Genomic DNA, 6061 nt, shown 5'->3' with positions numbered 1-6061 from the left:
GCCTTCACAAGGAAGGAATAGAACCCTGTAATTTGGAACAGCAGTGCCTGGATATAGGTATTTGAGAATATTGAGTCCCCAGATTGTCCCGATCCAGCTGGTCCTTTAGAATTGGCCCATTTCCCCTTGCTAGAAGATGGCTCTACCCCTTGCTCAAAGATGATGCAGGAGCCTCAAGGAAGGCTGGCATTTTATGAGACACAGTTTGCTTCCCTCACGGTCTACCCCACCTCCCATGCGGCAAATTATAAAAGTCAAATCTCTGTGCAGGCCTATTGATGGGGTATTGGGCTTACTAGGAAAATAGAGGGACCCAGGAGCTGCAGAATCTGGCTAACGTATACCTGCAGGAGCTGGGAGAATATGCATCGAATGGAATCTTGAAGGTGCTAAATCTAGGGGAAGCAGAAGATACAGTTGGATGAAAGATGGTTTGTTAGTATAAGCAGCTTCTTCCATGATAAAAGATTTAGCACTGTGGCAAGAGCTAATATGCTGGAAAACAGGGCTAATGGCACCCTGGGAAACAGGGCTAATAAGATCTTAGGCTTTCAAGATCTTGGAAAAAGTGATTCCTCACATTAAGTGAAATAGAAATATCGTAACTTTCTTGGCAGATGGAAGAGAAAAGCCTCAAAGACTCAGAGAAGTGGGCATCCTAAAATGGATCAAGGCCAAGAATGAGAGGCGAGAAATCCACCAGCTGACTCTGTGGGAGGGACCGGAGGACGTTTGTTTACCAAAGCCAGAAGGAACGCACTGGTGAAGATCCCAGCTTTGCCGAGAAGCTCAGTGGAAGATGTCCTCTGTCAGCCAGGGATGATGATCGCAATAGGAGTGACAGGTTCCTGAAATAATAGAGGTCCGAGGGTGATAATTAAATATCAGAAGCCAGCTGGGCACAATTATCACAATAAGGAGCAAGGCTGAGTGACAGCACAGGGAAGCTGGTCTGCAGAGAGATAAAGAAATGGTTCATAAAACATGCTCTTCCTAGAGGCAAGACAAATGGGCACCTGAAAAGGATGTTGCTTAAGGTATAAAGTCCAAAGAAATTAAGGAAGGATGATCAGAAGACTGACAGCAGGCCTCCCAATATAAAGGCAAAGTTCCTTGCCTAGTTTTTGAACCTCAGCCACTTCTTAGAAATGGAACCCAGCAACTCAAGAAGAGATCAAGTCCCTGTGAGGAAGGGCCGTGCAATAATGCAGCAAGTGCACTAAATAGTAAATTCCTGGGTATATTAGCGTTCTTCAGAGAAACAGAACCAATAATATACTATATATATTACATCATATTATATGATATATATATTACATATCATATATATAGTGTATTATTGTTTCGGTATATATTATTATTATGTTTCTCTGAGGAAGCCTGAGTAATACAACCAGGAATTTACTATTTATCTAGGAAATTTCTAGCTCACTAGCTAAAGAGAGAGAGCGTCCGGCAAGTCTGAAATCAATAGGGTGGTCCAGCAGCCTGAAACTTCAGGAGAGCTGGCGTTGCAGTCTTGACTCTGAATTTCACAGGGCAGCAGGCTGAAAACCTGGCAGTGTTTCCATGTTCACAATCTAAGGAAAATCTCTTCTTTGGGAAACCTTCGTCTTTACTCTTATGGCCTTCAGCTGATTGGATAAGGCCTACCCACAAATGAAAGTAATCTGCTTCACTCAAGCCTAATAGAATGTTGATTAATCTGGAAAATAAATACTCTCACAGCAACATCTAGGCTGGTGTTTAAGGAAACATCTAGGCACCATAGCCAGCCTAGCCATGTTGACATATGGAATTAACCACCATACTTACTTAACCTTCCCCTAAAGGGGTCTATTGCCATTTATTCAAGTAACCATTGTAACTATTGGCGTAACGTTAATTAGACCAGACGAACAAATTATTGCATCTCATACCTACAATTAAGAAAGTACAGGCAGGGCATAGTGGCTCATGCCTGACACTTTTGGAGGCTGGGGCAGGAGGATCATGTGAGGCCAGGAGTTAGAAACTAGCCGGTCAAAATAGAAAGACCCATCTCTATAAAAGAAAAATTAAGAAAAAAAATAGCCAGGCATGGTGGTGCATGCCTATAGTCCCAGCTACTCAGGAGGTTGAGGCAGAGAATTGCCTGAGCCCAGGAATTTGGCTGCAGTGATCCATGATTGCACCACTGCATTCCAGCCTGGCCTTTCCAGCAAGACCCTGTTGAAAAGAAAAGAAAAAAGAAAAGAGAAGAAAAAAGAGCCATGTCTGATAGGCCTCTGTGCATTCTGGAAGCCGCATATTGCACCATTGGGAAGGTGCTCTGATGCATTTGCTGGGTGCTATGGAAGGCTCCAAGGTCTGAGTGGGGCCCAGAGTGGAGCAGGGCTCTGCAGCAGATCCAGGTGGCAATGCGTGCAGCCCTGCTGCTTGGGCCACTTGATTCAATTACTAATGTTATCTGTGGTGGAGAGAAATACTCTGTGGCGTTTATGGCAGGCCTCAGTAGGAGAATCACAAAGTAGACAGCTAGAATTCTGGAGCAAGGCCATACCACCTGTAGCAGAGAACACCGCATCATCTCATAATTGGCCAGCTGAGTTCTTTTTGCCCACTACCCAGAAAGCCAATGCACTGAGAATAGCAAAGAAAGAGTTTAATTATCACAGAGCTGGCCAGGCACCTGTAATCCAAGTAGCCTGGGAAGCCAAGGTGGATGGATCGGCTCAAGTCAGGAGTTCTAGACCAGCCGGGTCAACATGGTGAAACCCTGTCTCTCAAAAAATACAAAAATTAGCTGGGTGTGATGGTGCACACCTGTAATCCCAGCTACTTAGAAGGCTAAGCCATGAGAATCACTTGAACCAGGGAGGTGATTGCAGTGAGCTAAGATTACACACATAAAATAATAATAAAATAGACCCCAGACTGGAAACCAGGAAACTCAGTTCTGATCCCAGGGCCATGTTGCCTCGGACAAGTCTCTCAAAGAGACTACCTCAGTACCGTCTGTACCTCTTCTGTAACATTATACCAACCCATGACATAAGCTTCCTGTGTGCCAGGCACAGTGTCTGGGTTATCTTACATAATACAACAATGAGATGTGCATAGGATAAAGACAGCTGGGTTAGGGAATGTCACTGATCTGAGGTCACACACAATGGTGAAGCTGGGATGAGAGCGTGCAGCATCTGCCCCTGGAGCCTACGCTTAGCTCTGTTGTCCCAGGTTCTTCAACTCACCCTCTCAGTTGCTCTTCATATCAAAAGGCCTGTAACTGTTTCTTCCAGGCCAGCATGCACCTGCCCTGGCTTCAGACTTTTCTCTGCTCCCTGGCTCTTGCCTAAGATCCACACATTTGTCTGATGCTTCACCAGAATGCCTTGAGTCCAAAGAGCGTTTGCGACTTTGAGCGAATCATTGGGTCTGGGCATCCCTCCATAAGTCTTAAAGCATGAAAGAGGTTGTATTTAAGAGGGGTTTTGGTGCTCCCATGGATAACAGAGCAGCAGTGTCCAGAATCATCGACTCCTTGCACTAGACGGAATGTTTAGTTGTGATTTAGTTATTTCCCTTGGCTCCATCTGTTTCAATCAGATGGACATCTACCCAGGGAAGAATATTGGGATTTTCTGGGTTTGGAGGAGGGCTAGAGAATTGGAACTGACCATTTGGGAACAGTAGCAGGTAGCTTTCTCACTCTCAGCCTGGCAGGTGGCAGGTACACAGAGGAGACAGCTGTGGCACCGAGGAGCTGTCCAGGAGGCCTATTTTTGGAAGACTCATTGGGATAGCAACCTCATGAGTCTGTGAGAGGACTTTTCTCCTTGGAAAATATTCTTTAATGTCTCAATGTTCCATTTTCCCGGGAATGGGGCGGCTGCTGCCTTTCAGAGGAGCTATAAATAGTCCTAGCCAGTTTGATTAAATAATGCCACAGAATGAGGGTGAAGAGGGCCAGGTGTTCTGGGAAACCTGTGCAGCTGCCAATAATCGGATCAAAAGATGCAGAGGCCCCAGCTTGGCGGGCAGCATGAACACAGCATAGGGAGAGAAGAGGGCTTCCCAGGCTCAGTTCCCCAAAAGCCAACGGATATCGGGGAGAGGGCTGGGTTGATGCTCCCAGGAGGAGATTCCAATGGAGCCAAGGACTCTGGGACTTGAGTGGCCTCTCTGCCCAAGTGAACAGTGCCAGGCTCAGAAGAGGACCCTGATGGAGTGCACACAGCCTGGCTGGAGGTTCCCGGAGCAGCTGCATTCATAGCTGCTGTCGGAACGCTCTGCTCTGAGCAAGGAAAGGGTAGGAGGTGCTTGAGCTCCACACTTTCCCTGCTGGGCTGCTGTGTTCTCATGGGCCTCAGTCAGCAGGTGCCCTTAGCCCTCCAAGTGGTTCATCCAGAGCCATATTTTTGGGTGTTTTAAGGCATGGGGGAGGAGTGCTTTCTTGGCAAAGATAAGCAGAATGCAAGAAATAAATAGCTCCCCATGTGCACATAATTATACTAAGGCTCAGTTATTACTTGGGATCCTGACTTGGAATAAAGTCAACAATTCAGCAGTCTCCCAAAACTTTGTCCAGCTCCACCTCCCTTATGTTTTCGAACCTGTGATTCTATTACCATCAGGGCACCAAAGGTTTCGCCTTTTTCTCCTTCATGATTTGGAGGAGACTTGCTTTGGAAAGCTGGTCTTCCAATCTGAGATGGCCTCAGCCCAGGGGATATGCCAGGAGCCATGTGCCTGGAGGACGTAAGGGGAGTCGTGTCCCCCGACTTCTTGCCGGATCCCCTTCCACTGCTCCCTCGAAGGGTAAATCCAGGAATGGTCTTTCCTGTGGGCAGAGGTGGGGCGCAAAGTAATCCAATTCCTCAGCCCTGAAAGAGAAACACAGTAGGTATTGTGATGCTGGCAGCATTTTCCAGGACATAGTTGTATTTTTGCTTCTGTTTACAGAATATCCACCCTGGACGTTTGGCCACCTGTGGGAAAAAGAGGCATTTGACTTTCTGCAGATGTCAACTCTTGTAAAAGTCTCTGTTCCTCATCCTTCGACAGAGCAGCCACAGGTATCATTCCAGGCCCCATTTCAAATCAGAAGACCTGAGTGGGCACAGGAACAAGCTCAGGATTTAAACTGCTTGTTGCTGCTGTAATGTGTGAATAGTGCCTCTTTAGTGTAGATTCTAAAGCAAAGCTTGGGGTGCAACCCTGGTGACAGTGGTCACAGGCAGGGTCTGCTGAATCTGTCCCCCAAACTTACGCCTTCCTCTACACAGAGCCAGCACCAGCCAAGGGTGCTTGTGAATCAGGATGTTCCTAAGCTGGGAGAAGAGAAACCAGAGTGTCTTTGTGTTTGAATGAATCATCCTATTTCACGTGTCATCTGTTTATTGTTGACGTCTTCATTGTACCATTTTCCAACAGGATCTGGGAACATGGTGCATTCTAATCAGTGGGCCTGGGATTTCTTTAATCAGAATGAGCATCTTTCACGAGGAAGGCTGAGGGTGAAGTTACCTCTAGAGAAATCACAGAGGGATTCACTGGCTAAGTCCATGCTAAGGTATGATACCAGATCCTTCCAGCAGAATTTGATGGGTCAGATAAAAATAGAATTGACTTGGCTATGCGGGCTCTCTTTTGGTTCCATATGAAGTTTAAGGTGCAGAAGGCATCACACTACCGGACTTCAAACGATACTACAAGGCTACAGTAATCAAAACAGCATGGTACTGGTACCAAAACAGAGATATAGACCAATGGAACAGAACAGAGGTCCCGGAGGCAACACAACATATCTACAACCATCTGATCTTTGACAAACAAGACAAAAACAAGCAATGGGGAAAGGATTCCCTGTTCAATAAATGGTGTTGGGAAAGCTGGCTAGCCATGTGCAGAAAGCAGAAACTGGACCCCTTCCTGACACCTTACACTAAAATTAACTCCAGATGGATTAAAGACTTAAACATAAGACCTAACACCATAAAAACCCTAGAAGAAAATCTAGGCAAAACCATTCAGGACATAGGTGTAGGCAAGGACTTCATGACCAAAACACCAAAAGCAT

Source organism: Sapajus apella, unplaced genomic scaffold, assembly GCF_009761245.1.
Source record: "Sapajus apella isolate SASKATOON/1434 unplaced genomic scaffold, GSC_monkey_1.0 scaffold49, whole genome shotgun sequence".
Lineage (NCBI taxonomy): Eukaryota > Metazoa > Chordata > Mammalia > Primates > Cebidae > Sapajus > Sapajus apella.
This window is presented reverse-complemented; position numbering follows the sequence as displayed.